Source organism: Pleurodeles waltl, chromosome 11 (assembly GCF_031143425.1).
Source record: "Pleurodeles waltl isolate 20211129_DDA chromosome 11, aPleWal1.hap1.20221129, whole genome shotgun sequence".
NCBI lineage: Eukaryota > Metazoa > Chordata > Amphibia > Caudata > Salamandridae > Pleurodeles > Pleurodeles waltl.
The window spans coordinates 85095029-85113503 of NC_090450.1; positions in this window are offsets into that span (position 1 = coordinate 85095029).

The following is an 18475-nucleotide window of genomic DNA, read 5'->3' on the forward strand; positions in this document are numbered from 1 at the left end:
GGAGGGCTGATGTCCTCACAGCTTGCATAGACTTTGAGTTCAGCGAATGCTTAGCTCACAACATAATTCTGCCCGCCCCCTGCCACCTAAGATAGTGAAAACCTCAAGGTCAGATGCTGTATACAATGCAGAGATTAAAAAAACCTTTGCCCATATTTAAGAAAAGTTGGCGCTGCCTCTGCATAATTTTTTTTTACGCAAAAGCAGCGCTAACTTAACTCCATATTTATATTTTGATGCTAGACTCGTCTAGCATCAAAATATCTGAGTTAGCACAATTTTTTGGGAGCACCAACCCACCTTGCATTGTATTGTGACACTGATATGCAAGATAGGTGTTCCCTTCCGAAAAAAAATGATGCTAGCCCTCCAGCGCCATATTGACCCCCCCAAATGCAAAACGGCACACACTAAGGAAGCGGACCCAAAAAATGACCCTAAGGCCGATTAGCATCAAATTTTAACGCCTGGTCAGACCAGGTGTTAAAGGGATGATGGGCGTGGTCTGGCCGCGATCCATGATGGGCGCCTGAGAGCCGAGCTCCGCACGGCGGCGGGCCACGCGGCGGTGGCGGCGGCGCTGGAGGCGCTCCACGGGACCCCCGAACGCAGCGGGCTGACATAGGAGTTGGAGACGGTGAACGACCGACGTCCATGACGCGGGGGGAGCGCCCTTCCCGGAGGCGCCGGACGGAGCGAGGGGAGCAGGCCTGAGGCCTACGGCAGGCCTCTGAGCCGCGGTCTCGAGTGAGGAATCACCCCGACACGGAGAGACGCATCCCTCGCTGAAGCCTGAAGTGGGAGAGAGCGCGCCCTTCGTCCCTACCCGCGCCTTGACAGCGGCTCATCTGCGGCTCCCGGAGCCGGCAACAGGCCGGGATGCCGCCTGACCCCTCCCTCCCTCCCGATCGATCGATCGCTGCCGAAGGGGGAGAACGGAGCCGACCAACATCACGGCCCGGAACAACAACAGGAGGTGGCCCGATGCTGACGACGCACCTCCCAGTGCCTCTCCACCCTTCCCCTTTCTGCCGGGGGTGACGGGATCGGTGACAAGAGGCCTCATCACCAGCGGAGCGCAACGGACGGCTACCCCCACCCCCCCCAGCCTTACCTGCTCCAGAGAAGACCCCCTGAGAAACGACAGAGGCCCCGGAGAGGATGGAGAGGTGAGAGCCGAGCCGGTGAGTCAGAGAGGATGAGAGACGTACGGAGATGAGGGTGGTGGATGAGTGAGAGAGGGGCCGGGAGTGAGGAGAGAGAGAGAGGAATATAACAACGAGCGGAGAGAGGAGGAAGACGACGGGAAGAGGAGAAGGCAAAGAGTAAAGGAGCAAACACTACCTAATAAAAAGAGGGGCAAGCACAAGAGGGGGCAACGAGTAAGAAAACAAAAAAAAAAAAAGAGGAGAAAGGAAAACGATCAACACAAACATAACAACAAAAGAAGCAATACCACACTAACAGGAAAAGTGAAAAGCCACTGTAACCTCCAACAAAGCTAGAACTAACGAGGCATGGAGAGCAAAGAGGGCCAGGAATAACATCGGACCTCGGCTCCAAAACAACCCCTCTCTCCACGGAACAGCCCTGCGGGACGCTGAACGCTATAGAGCCAACACCGTGATCCTTCCCCTCGTACATATACACCAACGACAGCCCTCCCCAGGAGGCCACTTAGAGAGGTACTCCTCTGAACTCTGAACCCCCCCGCCACCCTCTCTCCTCTGCCGCCCACGCTGATCGCCCTCATTGAGACACGGACAGGCACCCCCTTGGATAGCCACCTGCAGGGAGAAACCTGCAATGCCCAGAGGCAAGACGGCGGGTAAAGCACTGTGTAAACCCGCTCGCCAACTACTCTTCTCTGAAGCCCTGCATCAACAGAAACATCCTGCTCCCGCAGACTCTCCGCCCCCCTCACACGACACCATGTCAGACAATACTCAAGGAGCATCAATGGATCGTATACTGCAGGAGATATCGGCAGTAGGCCGCAAACTGGAAGGTATGGACACTGCCATGTCAGCATTAACAGCGGAAACGAGATCCATGCGCTTGGAAATAGCGGGCTTCCAGTCACAAATCTCCGGACTGGACCATCGAGTAGAGGCTGTGGAAAGTCAAGTGGTCTTACAGACTGACAAGGATCAGGAACTCTTGTACCTTCGCAGCAAGTTAACCGACCTTGAGGACCGAAGCCGCAGAAACAACGTCCGCTTCCTTGGATTTCCGGAAGGCATTGAGGGTACAGATATCCTCTCTTACCTGCGAGACACGCTTCCCAAACTAGCCGACATAACATTTGACCCCCCTCTGGAATTTCAAAGAGCGCATAGACTTGGTCTCAAGAGACAAAACGGACAAGATCGTCCTCGTCCAATCATAGCCTGCTTCCTCCGGGACGGACAGGTCCGCCAATTGCTACAGCTGTCCCGAAGGCAAGGCCCACTCCGGCTCGGTCCCCTCGAAATCCGCCTTTCAGCAGACTTCTCCAAAGAAACAGCAGATCGAAGAAGAGCCTTTCTCTCCTTTCGCCCTCGCCTTCGCCATCTGGACGTTAAATTCGGCCTCTTCGAGCCAGCCAGGATGTAGATAACTAAGAACGGAGAGTCACGAACCTTCTATGACCCAGAGGATCTGAAGTCATTCCTAGAGGGGCTGCATGATCCAACACAATCCATGGAATCAACAACCCAACCCCCCCAAGACACACAGAACCAAACTAGGGGAATGGGCCAATCGGAAATTGCTCTGGACACTGATAGAGCGTTCCGTACTAGTAATTTACCTATACTTTGGACGCTCTTTTGGCCGATGAATCTTTTGGCTAAGTGGGACCCTCGCCACTCTTAATCAGTCAATTTCATTAAATCAATAATCAATAACGAACGTAAGCAATGCCCTGATCAACATAACATTTAACAATTAATCCAGAATACATTTTCGGCGAACCCTGACCTTTCAGTCAGGAATAACCACACCAGTTTATTCAAAGTTAGTGAATTTATTTCCCTATATTAACAAAGCTAGCACAATATAGATGTGTCTCAACACCAAATGATAAACATAAATGAACATTAATAGCTGTCCATAGCGGCGAAACAGGTGCAATCTATGTAGCATTTGAATAACAAGGCATTCGATAATAGCAATGCAAATCACTAGAACTATAATCTGTAATGAGCTAATTGCATACATTTAGTCAGCATAACAAGGTCTCAAATCGCATCGTGCAACAAAAAAGGAATCCTCATCTATCCTCAAATTAGCATCGGCATGTGGGACTTCATGCAAAACAATTTAGCAACATAAATTTGGAAAACTCCTAACTAGGGCTCTTATCAAAAATCAGCAGTTGGTTACCTAAAAGAAACACAATGCAATTTTACAATTTCCTTTCATATTTACCAATTACGATCAGCATACAAGGAAGTCTTCGTCTCACAGGTACCGTTTCTCGATCAGCATGGGACGGGGCAAAGGGGCAGGGGTGGACGGGGCAGTTGCCTCACGGCGGCAAGATAAACTACTACTTCATGCAAAGGGACAAATCAAAGTTAAAGTCTCTAGGGTAAGAATCATTTAAGTCTCTTTCTCTCGATTAGAGAAAGCATCAAAGTCTCTTTCAAAATGGCGTCGCAGCAAGGTGGGCCATAATAGCTACGGAATGGCGCAATGTCGGGCAATAGCTGGTAATGGCTGCAAAAGGCCCCTTTCTTCTCGTGCACCTGGTTTTTATAGACAACAGTTCAAATCCAGTAGGGTCTTCCATTGGAGGGTTCATAGGTTAGCTTCAAATTGTCCAATCAAAAACGACAGTTCTCAAGCTTTTACTTAAGCATACATTATCCTTGGAGACGGGTACGCAAGTTGCAACATTTTATACCAATTAACTCACTTTCAGAGCTTCCATTGTCCGCACCTGCAGATCGACCTTGGAGTAAAGAGAAAATATGCCAGGCTGGCACGAAACCTTAAGATAAGCATGTGAACGATCTCAGTGGAAAAGTACAGCTTCAAGCAAAAATACACGTTTAATAGCACATTGGAAAAATACGAGCATCTAAACCGTGAGACCAGGCAACTAGGCCGAAGCCTCCACTAAAGTAATGCTAAGCTAAAACATTTCAAACAAGCAAATCGTGGTATACGTTTACAGTTATGTCGGATTAGTGCAATTCTAATACATCACGTTATATAAAGCACGCTTATAAATGTTGGCAAACTACTCTGAGGGCACATTTTGTCCCCGTACAATCTTTATTAGTTCGGTTAAAGTCACACATGATTATTTCACACTACATTTATGCGTTAATAAATGTAAAACCTTCATTTCAGCTTCATCAATCCCTCCTCTGATGACTACTTGTCATCACACCAAATCATGCCCACAAATTTTATTCCATTAAAATTCTGTCAGTTCCCTTTTCCTTTTAATTCCCCTAGTTTTCGCTTTGTATTCTTCTGCCATTCTTTTCATCATTTTCTCTTCCTTCCTTCTCTTAATTCTTTCCATTATCATTATTATTCCCCTTTTTATTCCCCAAATTCCAAAAATGCAAATTATAACTATTAATATTCCCTGTATTATTTTTAGCAATATTCCATTCCAAATTCCCCCAATCCAATGTCCCACTGAAGCAAGTCCTTTTCCAACCTTCTCCCACACTCCTGGTTCTTTCAGTTCCTTCAAGTCTGCACTCTCTTTTGTTAGATTAGCAAGCATAGTTTTAATCTTCACACTATTGTCTGGAATATACGTACAACAGTGTCGTGCACCAAGCATTTTGCAAACGCCGTCATCCTTTGCTAAAAGAATGTCTAAGGCAAGCCTGTTTTGAAGAGTCATAGCTCTTTCCGCTGCAAGTTCAGCATCTATCAGGATTATAGCACCTGAAAACTTTGTCAACATGTTATCCACTATAGTAGACAACTTTCTTATTTTGATGGAATTCAACACAACTCCCAATGAAGGAATCATGGCTCCAAATATATCTCCTACCACAGCAGCTGCGGTCTCTCTTTTCTGGATACGATGGGATCCAGATGTCTTTGGAATCATCGATAGGTCATCCAGTTGATAAACCTTTGGGAACACTATACCCAAATAACATCTCCCCCACCACCCTTTTGGAAGACGATAATAGGCATTATACCCACAAATGTAATATACACCTGGAATGACAGGGTGAAGTCCGTTCATCATGAATGTCCATTTGGCCTTAAAGATAAACGTATGTTTACACTCACTCGCTCCTACGAAAATATTGTCATAATAGGATTCACCTCGATATATACAAAATTTCCCTACATGCCAAGCATCTAAAGCAATTCTTCCCTGTGTCTTTATTGCGGCAAAATCATAATTATCTACTGAAGTCCTCTTATGTAGCTCTTTTTCTAATTTTGCATTCATTTGTGCCCTTCTATCATCTGTGCGATCTAAAAAGCTTATTTCTACTGCAGAGAGCGAGCAGGTAAGGTTCTCCCTATGAGCGTGAGCCGTTTCAAAAGGTTGCATTGGCTCGAAAAATTCCCTCATTATTTTAGCATCCCAATCTTTAGCAATCTGGCTTAGCTGCGCTATTATAGGAACATATGCAAAGGTAACATCATAATTTGAGTAAAAATACTGTAGGTTAGTTTGACCATAAAACCTAGACATTACTATACTACATGTAATCCCGTATGTAAGAGGAATGTGGTGATAAGTCACCCCTTCCTTTACCGATGTCGGTATCTGTGTACACACATAACAATCTTTCGCATCCATAGTCTCAACATATTCTGTTAGCAAGCGATAGAAAACATTATACGAAAGTTCTTTCTTATCATGCAAGTGTCTCTCATCTATTTCTAGTCTTTTCAATGCAGTTAGTTCAGTGACAGTAACAGGAGCAAAAGTAGAAGCATCAATTTTCTCATTCTCACCCTTTCCATGCATTGTAAGCACTATTGCCATTATTATTAGTACACATGCAATTACCAAGCCTATACACACATATTTACAATATTTCTTTCTACTGTTTTGTGTAGCGTACCCAGTCATGATCTGTATCGAATCAGAGAGCTGGAAGCACCTGCAAAAGAAACTATTTAGCAATTCAGTTACAAAGCTGAGCGAGCGCAATGTTTCACACAGTTTTCTTCAAGAGGCCAGTCACTTATCGGTTAGCAGCATTTGTCTCAATTCGGCAATAACTCAGTCTTTTATCAGTTCAGCAAAAAGTCTCATCCGGTTTAGCAATGTCTCAGCTTGTTGTATGTATCACGTTAGATTGTAGCAAGCAATATCATTTATTACCCTTTCAATCGACAGAGTCCATAAAACTTTTCTTTTCTATTGGTATCTCTTCTTCTTCGTTCTCGAGGCTAAGAGATACGAATTCGTCAGTCCAATCGTCATTGACTACATATGCCCATTCAGGACCGGAATATCTTCTGTTCGGTATCCTTTTCCTTTTCAATTTTGCTTCTCTTTTCGATTCTGCTTCGCTGGTACTTTCCTCTTTGGCCAAGTCTTTTCCTTCAGTTGAGGAGGGTACCACGACAGTCACTTCCTTTCTTTTCTCTTTCACTTTTGGCCTGTCTCCGTTGTTCAAACTTTCTCTAGTTCTTTGTTTTATTGGTGATATACTTAGGCCCTCATTCTGACCTTGGCGGTCGGCGGAGAGGCGGCGGTCGGACCGCGAACAGACCGGCGGTATTAAAAATGGCATTCTGACCCTGGCGGGAACCGCCAACACAGCCCGCCAACTTAACACTCTGACCGCCACAGCGGTACAAACAAACAGCGCGGCGGTTCCCGCCAACAGCCCGGCGGCAGACAAAGTACCGCCCACCCTATTACGACCCACCAATCTGCCACCTTTTCCGGGGCGGGAGCACCGCCGATAAGAACACGGCGGAAACAGACTACGAACGGGAAAACGCTCACCTCTACGCACTCCACGCGAGATTCCGGCAGTATGGAGCCAGAGTTACAGGTCATCCCCGCACTCCTATTCCTCCTCATATACCAGGAGCACGCCCGGCGGCGCGGAAGACATCGGTGAGTACTGCACCTACGACACAGGGGAGGGAAAAGATTACCGGCACACACCCACCCACCCACACCCACTACAACACACACATCAATGCATTCCCACAGATCACTGTCACAACCCACAAACCACCCCCCTCCGAAATAATGCAAAGACCAAAAGAAGAGATCATAAACGGGCAGATATATTGAAATATGGACACCAGTAATCCAAATAAATAAATAAACTATGTACAAAATATATACAGCTACTAAATGTAGTCCAACCACTGTCCGTGGATCACAGGGGTCCTGTGCAAAGGGGCAAGGCCCAGTCCCACGACAAGAACTCCACGGAGAGAACACTGCAGGGGCATCAGAAAGAAAATAGGACAGGCACCTCAGGGGGAAGGGAAGGGGGGGCACCTCAGCCACTTGAGTACACGACGCCAGATCCACGAGGGGACTCCATGACCACTGGCCCATCCTGGGGAGAGCAAAGCCACAGTCCAAACAGTCCATACAGTGGGTGGCCTGCCCACTGGGCCATCCTGGGGAGAGCAAAGCCACAGTCCATACAGTCCATACAGTGGGTGGCCTGCCCACTGGGCCATCCTGGGGAGAGCAAAGCCACAGTCCATACAGTCCATACAGTGGGTGGCCTGCCCACTGGGCCATCCTGGGGAGAGCAAAGCCACATTCCATACAGTCCATACAGTGGGTGGCCTGCCCACTGGGCCATCCTGGGGAGAGCAAAGCCACAGTCCATACAGTCCATACAGTGGGTGGCCTGCCCACTGGGCCATCCTGGGGAGAGCAAAGCCACAGTCCATACAGTCCATACAGTGGGTGGCCTGCCCACTGGGCCATCCTGGGGAGAGCAAAGCCACAGTCCATACAGTCCATACAGTGGGTGGCCTGCCCACTGGGCCATCCTGGGGAGAGCAAAGCCACATTCCATACAGTCCATACAGTGGGTGGCCTGCCCACTGGGCCATCCTGGGGAGAGCAAAGCCACAGTCCATACAGTCCATAACAGACCCCACTGCCACTGGAGGAGGCAAGTTGGCCAGAGGACATCCTGCAGCCCTGCCCGAGATAGATCCTGCCCTGCCACGTCTGCCAAAGGGCCAGCGGTTCTTGCCCTGAAGGGCCCAGTTCAGCGGTTCTTGAGACGGCGGGGCCCAGTTCAGCGGTTCTTGCCCTGAAGGGCCCAGTTCAGCGGTTCTTGAGACGGCGGGGCCCAGTTCAGCGGTTCTGGAGACGGCGGGGCCCAGTTCAGCGGTTCTTGCCTTGAAGGGCCCAGTTCAGCGGTTCTTGCCTTGAAGGGCCCAGTTCAGCGGTTCTTGAGACGGCGGGGCCCAGTTCAGCGGTTCTTGCCTTGAAGGGCCCAGTTCAGCGGTTCTTGCCTTGAAGGGCCCAGTTCAGCGGTTCTTGCCTTGAAGGGCCCAGTTCAGCGGTTCTTGCCTTGAAGGGCCCAGTTCAGCGGTTCTTGCCTTGAAGGGCCCAGTTCAGCGGTTCTTGAGACGGCGGGGCCCAGTTCAGCGGTTCTTGCCTTGAAGGGCCCAGTTCAGCGGTTCTTGCCTTGAAGGGCCCAGTTCAGCGGTTCTTGCCTTGAAGGGCCCAGTTCAGCGGTTCTTGAGACGGCGGGGCCCAGTTCAGCGGTTCTTGCCTTGAAGGGCCCAGTTCAGCGGTTCTTGCCTTGAAGGGCCCAGTTCAGCGGTTCTTGAGACGGCGGGGCCCAGTTCAGCGGTTCTTGCCTTGAAGGGCCCAGTTCAGCGGTTCTTGCCTTGAAGGGCCCAGTTCAGCGGTTCTTGCCTTGAAGGGCCCAGTTCAGCGGTTCTTGCCTTGAAGGGCCCAGTTCAGCGGTTCTTGAGACGGCGGGGCCCAGTTCAGCGGTTCTTGCCCTGAAGGGCCCAGTTCAGCGGTTCTGGAGACGGCGGGGCCCAGTTCAGCGGTTCTTGCCTTGAAGGGCCCAGTTCAGCGGTTCTTGCCTTGAAGGGCCCAGTTCAGCGGTTCTTGCCTTGAAGGGCCCAGTTCAGCGGTTCTTGAGACGGCGGGGCCCAGTTCAGCGGTTCTTGCCCTGAAGGGCCCAGTTCAGCGGTTCTTGCCTTGAAGGGCCCAGTTCAGCGGTTCTTGAGACGGCGGGGCCCAGTTCAGCGGTTCTTGCCCTGAAGGGCCCAGTTCAGCGGTTCTGGAGACGGCGGGGCCCAGTTCAGCGGTTCTTGCCTTGAAGGGCCCAGTTCAGCGGTTCTTGCCTTGAAGGGCCCAGTTCAGCGGTTCTGGAGACGGCGGGGCCCAGTTCAGCGGTTCTTGCCTTGAAGGGCCCAGTTCAGCGGTTCTTGCCTTGAAGGGCCCAGTTCAGCGGTTCTTGAGACGGCGGACGGTCTATGGCCAACTGCTAAATGCCTGGTGGTGCCCTCCTGGGCAGCGGGGATGGTGCTCCTTCACTGCCCACCTGGGCTGTGGGTGGTGGGGCCCTCCTGCCCAGCTGGGCTGGGTCCTCCATGGGCAGCGGCTATGGGGCTGGTGGGCTCTCCCGGGGCAGCTGTGCCGGTTCCTCCCGGGGCAGCGGCTATGGGGGTTGTGGGCTCCTCCTGGGCAGCAGGCCTGCTGCCTGACCTCTCCAACTTGCTGCCCTTGCCCTCCTTAGTCGTCGGCCTGTGGCCCTTTCCTCCCTTTGGAGCTGTGGCAGGTGACTGTCTCTGGGTGGTGTCCGGGGGGGATGTAGAAGGCGGGCTCCTGCGGCGCCCCTTCCGCCTTCTGCTCCTCTTCCCAGGGGGTGGGCTGGCTGTCCCCTTGCTGCTGGGCGAAGATCCAGACATGCGGGCTGGCGGGCTCCAATACCCCTGCACCCTTGTCAAGGGGGCTGCAGGGCTGGTGGTGGCTGAGGTGCTCTTCTTACCCCGACGAGAAGGAGGGGGGGGCTCAGGGTCAGGAAAGAAGTTAGTAGTGGCGAGGAAGAGCTTCTTGGGACAATGGAGAGTGGTAGGTACAGTGGGAATGGGAGTGGAGGGAGAGGATGTGGTTGTAGGTGAGTCACGTTTGCTGTCTTTGGGTGCAGGTGCAGGAGGGATAGGCTGTCGTGAGGTGGATGGCTGTTGGGTGGGTGGGTGGCTGCGTTTGTGTGGTGTGGAAGAGGGGGTGACAGACACAGTGGGAGAGGACACAGGGGACGTGTAAATGGCAGTGGGGATGGTGACTGCACGTGTGCGGACTGGAGTGGAGGGTGTGCTGGTGATGGAAACACTGGCTGATGGTGAGGTGAATGGAGGTGTGAGTGTAGACGTCACAGGGAGGGAGGAGGGAGACGAGGAGGTGGGGGTCACAGAGGTGGTAGTGACTGTTGGCATGTCTGCATCGGAATGTTGCGTGTGTGAATGTCTGGGTGATCTGTGGTGCTTATGTTTGGATGAGCTTCTCTTGGGTGTTGAGGTGTGTGCAGGCTGGTCTGATGGTGTGGGTGGGACAGGCAGAGGAACAGGAGACTGGGAGGAGGGAGTTAGTAGAGGCAGGCAGGAGACAGGGACAATGGCTGCCGTCAGTGCTGAGGCCAGAGCCTGGAACGATCGCTGATGGGCAGCCTGACCCGAATGAATGCCCTCCAGGTACGCATTGCTGCGATGAACCTCCCTCTTCACCCCCTGGATGGCATTCAAAAGGGTAGTCTGCCCAACAATGAGCGTTCGGAGGAGGTCAATGACCTCCTCACTGAGGGCAGCGGGGGTAACAGGGGCAGGGCCTGAGGTGCCTGGGGCGAAGGAGATGCCCGGCTTCCTGGCAGAGCGGGCACGGGGCGAACGCGGAGGGGCTGCTGGGAGGGCGGAGATGGTGCGCTGGGTGGCGGCTGTACCTGTAATGGCGGGGGGCACGGATGGTGCCACCCCCGCAAGGGAGCCCCCTTCCGAGGACGTGTCCGTGTCGCTGCAGGCTCCAGTCGTCCCCGTCGTGGAGCTCCCCTCGCCCTCCGTCTCACTGGTCCAGTCTGACTCTGTGGCATGGCCCTCCTGGGCCATGTGAGATGCAGCTCCCTCCTGCCCCGATGCCACTTCTCCTCCGCCTGATGATGCTGATGCACACAAGCACAGAAAGACAAACAAAAAGGGTGGGGGAGAGAGAAATAAAGGGATATTGAGTACATGGATCTCCGGTACAGTTAGCGGACATGACAGACACAGATGCCCCCTGCACTAAGTTGCGCACTTGGGGTCCGCTACGCATTCCGTGGAACATGCCCTACACGCCTAGAGTTGTCAACTGCACCCATGGATGACACGGCCCAGGGATGGCTGTACTGACACACTACTGAGGGTGGTGGCTGGGGACACAGGGGCTTACGGGGGTGCCCAGCCTACAGATATCGCCCTGGCCTAGGGGGACCCACAGCCCTCCTCCCCCACCCAGACACCTCCACTGCACGACAACAGAGTAGATGATGCTTGTACTCACCCCCTTGTGTCTGCTGTGCTGCCCTCACGCGCCCATCCAAATCAGGGTAGGCCACCGCCAGGATCCGGAACATCAGGGGGCTCAGTTGACGGCAGGCACCCCGCCTACGTTGGGAGGCCATCCCCAGCAGAGACTCGGCGGTCTTCTTGGTCCCGCGGCGGATGTCCTCCCACCTCTTGCGGCAGTGGGTGCCCCGTCGATGGTGGACCCCCAGGCCCCGGACTTCCTTGGCGATGGCACGCCAAATCCCGATCTTCTCATGGGCGCGGACCTATGTGACACGTACAGGGAGGGAGAAATACCACGTTCAAGTTACTCAGCATTTTCCTTTCCAGTGGCCCAACGCCCCCCATCCCCGCCAGGCCCCCCGCCAGGCCCAACATGCCCCCCATCCCCGCCAGGCCCCCCGCCAGGCCCCCCGCCAGCCCCAACATGCCCCCCATCCCCGCCAGGCCCCCCGCCATGCCCAACATGCCCCCCATCCCCGCCAGGCCCCCCGCCATGCCCAACATGCCCCCCATCCCCGCCAGGCCCCCCGCCAGCCCCAACATGCCCCCCATCCCCGCCAGGCCCCCCGCCATGCCCAACATGCCCCCCATCCCCGCCAGGCCCCCCGCCAGCCCCAACATGCCCCCCATCCCCGCCAGGCCCCCCGCCAGGCCCCCCGCCATGCCCAACATGCCCCCCATCCCCGCCAGGCCCCCCGCCAGGCCCCCCGCCATGCCCAACATGCCCCCCATCCCCGCCAGGCCCCCCGCCATGCCCAACATGCCCCCCATCCCCGCCAGGCCCCCCGCCAGCCCCAACATGCACCCCATCCCCGCCAGGCCCCCCGCCAGGCCCCCCGCCATGCCCAACATGCCCCGCATCCCCGCCAGGCCCCCCGCCAGGCCCCCCGCCAGCCCCAACATGCCCCCCATCCCCGCCAGGCCCCCCGCCATGCCCAACATGCCCCCCATCCCCGCCAGGCCCCCCGCCATGCCCAACATGCCCCCCATCCCCGCCAGGCCCCCCGCCAGGCCCCCCGCCAGCCCCAACATGCCCCCCATCCCCGCCAGGCCCCCCGCCATGCCCAACATGCCCCCCATCCCCGCCAGGCCCCCCGCCAGGCCCCCCGCCAGCCCCAACATGCCCCCCATCCCCGCCAGGCCCCCAAACCAGCCAGTGGCCCCAAATCCAGATAGAATTAAACTCACTTGTTGGTCTGGAGGACCGTAGAGTAGCGCATACTGGGGGAGGACCCCATCCACAAGTTTCTCCAACTCCTCTCCAGTGAAGGCAGGGGCCCTTTCCCCAGTCGCAGCAGCCATTGTCCCTTCCAGACCGAGGTCACAGCAACACTTGCAGTATAGGTCCTCTCCTGTGAAAGTTCAAGTCGCAAGTGGATAAGTAGATAGAAAATGGCGGTCACGTCCGCGGCGGTGCGTACCGCGGCGGTGTGTCCCGCCACCGCCGGCGCCCTTCGCCATTGGCTCCTGAAACCCATAGGCTTCAATGTTAACCAATGCGGCTTCGCGCCGCGGTCTTGGCCCGCCGCCCGCCGCGGTGTGCCACGCCAGCGCATTGACCTCACATCCCATTGTCACACTTCACAGGTCAGGCAGCCGCCATTTCCAGGGCCCACATGGCTCAATTTCAACTGCGTCACACAGGCCTAGGCCTTGCATAGCCACTCATACACGCCATTCACTGCATAGAGAATCGTATACTGTGCTAGCTGTGAGTACGTACCTGTGGGTTGCCTGACTGTGTGCTCCATGTTGTCCTTCCTAGGCACCGTCCGCTGGGTTGGGCGAGGAGACGGATGAATCCTCCCGTGTACCGACCGCTGGTGGACCTGTCGACAATGGAAGAACGCCACATTATCCTGACCTACCGTCTTAACCGTGCCACTATCCATGAACTGTGTGGCCGGCTGGAGCCCGACCTGATGTCCCCCATCCGCCAACCCACAGGGATTCCCCCTCTGGTGCAGGTCATGTCAGTACTCCATTTCTTGGCAAGTGGGTCATTTCAGACAACCGTGGGAATTGCTTCTGGGATGTCTCAGCCCATGTTTTCAAAGGTGTTATCCAGAGTGTTGTCTGCCCTGATGAAATCCGTGAGGAACTACATCATTTTCCCTGAGGTGGGCGAACTGGCTACAGTGAAGGGTGATTTCTACGCCCTTGGACATATTCCCAACGTAATTGGTGCCATTGATGGGACCCATGTGGCTTTGGTTCCCCCAAGAGACAGGGAGCAGGTGTACAGGAACAGAAAAAGTTACCATTCAATGAACATCCAGGTGGTGTGTTTGGCTGACCAGTACATCTCGCATGTAAATGCCAAATTCCCAGGGTCAGTGCATGACGCCTACATCCTCAGGAATAGCAGCATCCCTTACGTGATGGAACAGCTACAGAGACACCGTGTATGGCTAGTGGGGGACTCTGGGTACCCCAACCTGTCGTGGCTACTGACCCCAGTAAGGAATCCCCGGACCAGGGCAGAGGAACGGTACAATGAGGCCCATGGGCGTACTAGGAGGGTGATCGAACGCACCTTTGGCCTCCTAAAGGCCAGGTTTCGCTGCCTGCATATGACCGGTGGATCCCTAATGTACTCACCTAAGAAGGTGTGTCACATCATCGTGGCCTGCTGCATGCTTCACAACCTGGCTTTGCGCCGCCAGGTGCCTTTCCTGCAGGAGGATGGTCGAGACGGTGGTGTTGTGGCAGCGGTGGAACCTGAGGAGAGTGACGAGGAGGAAGACGACGGGGCTGAAACAGACAACAGGGACAGAATCATTGAACAGTACTTCCAATAGGACACAGGTAACATTTCAAAGATAATTTAGTAAAAGTTAACTACTCTGCAGCATCTCTGCTGCCTGTCTATTTGCCCCAGTGTATGATGACTGAGTTTTGGCTTTTCCCTCCCTATTTCAGATCTGGGGTCCCCACTACGAGTCCTGTGCTTCGTTTCCCCATGGACTACAGCTTTGTGGCAGCTGTTTGTTGACTTCACCATGTACAAGGACATATTTGCACTGTCATGTCAATTACAATCTATTGAAATCACAGCCAGACTCCTGATATTTTGGTGCAAAATAGGTGTTTATTGAAGTGCTCAAAATGGGATGGGTGGTTTCAAGTGGGTGGGGGCTATGGTGAAGGAATGTCCATGGCAGAGTCCAGAGTAACAGTCACACAGGTGCATTGTCCAGAGGCCTGTGGAGAGATGGAGCATGGGCAGTTCGAGGATGGACAGGGTGACAATGTGGGACAGTGGGATGACATCAGGTGGTATCCATTGCTGGCGGGGGTCTTGACATCCTACTCTGTCTTGCGAGATCTCAGGGCCCTCTTGCGGGGTGGTTCTTCTCCTGCAGGAGGTGGGGGTCTGGTGGGCTGCTGCTGTGCGGGGGCCTCCTGTCCACTAGCGCCGGCGGAGGTGGATGGCTGTTCTTGGTCCCGGCTAGTGGCAGGGGCCCTTGGGTGTTGTTCAGTGTCCGCCCTGCTGTTTACGAGGTCCTGCAGCAGCCCTACCATGGTAACCAGGGTGGTGTTGATGGCTCGGATGTCCTCCCTGTACCCCCGATAGTGTTCCTCCTGCAGCACCTGGATCTCCTGGAACCGGGCCAGTACCGTCGCCATCGTCTCCTGGGAGCGGTTGTATGCTCCCATGATGGTGGTGAGGACCTCGTGGAGAGTGGGTTCCCTGGGCCTCTCCTCCCCCCCCTGTCGCACAGCTGCCCGCCGAGTTGCCCTGTTTCCCTGGGCCTCTGCCCCCTGGCCGGTGTGCCCACTACCACTGCCCCCAGGTCCCTGTTGTTGTTGGGGTGGTGGGTTATCCTGGGTGCCCTGTAGTGGTAGACACACCGCAGATTGACGCGCCCTGGAGACAGAGGCATGGGCCCGCTGGGTGGGAGCTGTGCTGGTGTTCCCAGAGGGGTTAGGGTCTATAGTGGCCTGTGCCTGTGTGAGGGGAACCGACTGTCCAGAGGTCCCCGATGGTCCGGGCTGGTCATCGGTGTCCAGATCGACAGAGCTGCTGTCATCGCTGACGGCCTCTTGGGTGGGGGGTGTGGATAATTCTGGCCCCTCCGCCGCGGTGTGTTGACGGTCGGGTCCTGCAGGGGTATAGAGGTATGGTTATAGTTTCAATGTGTCGCATATGGGTGTATCTGTGGGTTCCCGTGTCCCCAAGTGCTGGCATTCGTGTGTGGGGGCTTTGGTGAGGGTGGCTTGTGGGGGGGATGTGTATATGCATTGGGCATGCTTTGGTGATGGGTGTCCATGCTTAGTGGACGCATGCAGGCCTAGGTTTTGGGATGTGTGGGTTGTGATGGTGAGACATTGGCGGGGAATAGGTGTGCTGGGGGTGGGGGTGAGGATGGTGGTGGGGGTGAGGATGGTGGTGGGGGTGAGGGTGGGGGTGAGGATGGGGGTGGGGGTGAGGGTGGGGTTCGAGGATGGGGGTGAGGGTTGGGGTCTGATTTGGCATGCAGGTGGGGGGGAAGCAGTATTGAAGCTTCAACTTACCAGTATCCATTCCTCCGCCGACTCCTGCGAGGCCGTCAGGATGCAGGATGTTCAAGACTTCCTCCTCCCATGATGTGAATTGTGGGGGTTGAGGTGGGGGTCCTCCGCCAGTCTTCTGCACGGCGATGTTGTGCCTGGATACCATGGAACGCACCTTCCCCCGTAGGTCGTTCCATCGCTTCCTGATGTCTTCCCGATTTCTGGGGTGCTGTCCCACTGCGTTCACCCTGTCGACAATCCTCTGCCATAGCTCCGTCCTCCGGGCAATGCTGGTGTATTGTATCTGTGTGCCGAACAGCTGCGGCTCTACACGAACGATTTCCTCCACCATAACCCTGAGTTCTTCGTCTGTGAAGCGGGGTTGTCTTTGGGGTGCCATGGGGTGGTGTGTATGATGTGTGGGGTGGAGTATGTGTATTTAAGTGAGTTGAGTGTGGTGGTGTGTGTTGTTTTGTGTGTGGATAGTGTGTGGGTGATGGTGTTGAGTGGCTGTGGCTGTTATGTTTTGGATGCTGGTGTCTCGCTCTTGCCTTCTTTACGATTTTGTAAGCGTAGGGGTTTGTGGGTGATGTGGGTGGGTGTTTTATATTGTATTGTGTGTGTGGGAGTGGTGTGTGTATGTGTATCAGGTGTGTGGGATTCAAATCGTCCAATGTGGGTGAGTTTTGTTCGTTGGTGTGTATTCTGACCGCGCCGGTGTGTCCCGCCAATGGAATACCGCGTTTGAATGACCGCCGCGTGGATTCGTGGGTCGTAATGGGATGGGCGTATTTCTGTTGGCGTGGCGGTGGAGGTTTGGTCACCTCCACCTTTCCGCCGACCGCTGGTCTGGCGGTCTGTTGTGGCGGTCGGATTTTCGGAGGTTTGCCTTCTGCGGGTCAGAATGACCGTGGCGGGTTTCCGCGACCGCGGCGGGATTATGGAGGATTTCTGACCGGCGGTAGGCGCCTTTTACCGCCGAGGTCAGAATGACCACCTTAGTCTCCTCTTTGCACCGTGTCCATTTGATGGACCTGCGATCTTTTCTGTGGAAGCTTGAACTTTTTCGTTCTGTTCTGCCTTGTCCCCTCCTTCTGGGGAATCAATCACGTTCTCTTTTTCTTTTTCTGTATCGTCTGCTTCTGGGAAAGCCCTCCTCTGAACAGGCTCTCCTGCTTTTTCACCTTTTTCGAGCCCTTCGTCACCGTTACTTTCTTCAGGCTCTTTATCACTTTCAGCTGCTACAGGTTCTTTGTCACCTTCAGCTGCTTCAGGCTTTTTGCTACCCTCAGCTGCTTCAGGCTCTTTGTCACCTTCAGCTGCTTCGTCGCTGTCTGAACTTTCTCCTTGGTCTTCCCCAAGTGAGTTGGTCTCTTCGTCCTCAGAGAATATCTCTCTCTCTTCCGTTCCTGCCTGTTCGCTTTCAGTTCGGTTTTGCTCTGTCTCAGCACTCAGCACTGTTTTATCAGGCACTGGCAGTTTTAGCGCTTCAACTTCCTCATCTGTGGGACACAACACTTTCTTTGTGTGACTGGCGTGAATCCAGTTGGGAACCCCCACGCACTTCACAGCGGTAGTTGTCGTCAGGATCACTTGGAAAGGGCCTTTCCAACGGGGTTCCAGACACCACTTTCTCACGTGCTTCTTTACCACGACCCAGTCACCTGCTTTCAGTGCGTGTCCTGGACCTTGGATCGGTGGCAAGGTGGTTGCTTCCACCTGGTGAGAGAAAGAGCGAACCACGTCAGCCAGACCCTTGCAGTAGTCTAACACCATATCATCTGTAATATTCAAAAGCGCGTTTGCGGGAACTGCAGGAAGTCTCATAGCCCTGCGCATGAGAATTTCGTGCGGAGACAATCCAGTCTTTCTATCAGGGGTGTTTCTCATTGACATTAACACCAAGGGCAATGCGTCAGGCCATTTCAAATTTGTCGATGCACATATTTTCGCCATTCTTGATTTCAGTGTACCATTCATCTGCTCCACCAGTCCTGATGCTTCAGGGCGATAGCTACAATGCAGTTTTTGCTCAATGTTCAGCGCTGCGCAAAGTAACTTTATCACCTCGTTATTGAAGTGACTTCCCCTATCTGATTCTAAAGAGATCGGGAATCCGAAACGTGGTATTAATTCCCTCAACAATAGTTTTGCAACTGTAAGGCTGTAATTTCTACGTGTGGGGTATGCTTCAATCCAGTGACTAAAAATGCACACAATCACCAACACATACTTTAGACCTCCATGCACAGGCATCTCAATGAAGTCCATCTGCATTCTACTAAATGGGCCGCTGGCCCTGCCAATATGGCTCGCGTTCACAACTGTTCCCTTTCCTGGGTTCATCTGCTGGCAAGTGACACATCGATGGCAAACTGCTTCTGCAGCTTGACGAAATCTGGGGTTAAACCAATCAGTTTTGAACAATCTTATCATGGCATCTCTCCCTAGGTGAGCTTGCCCATGATAGAACCGCGCAAGCTGTGATAAGAGACTA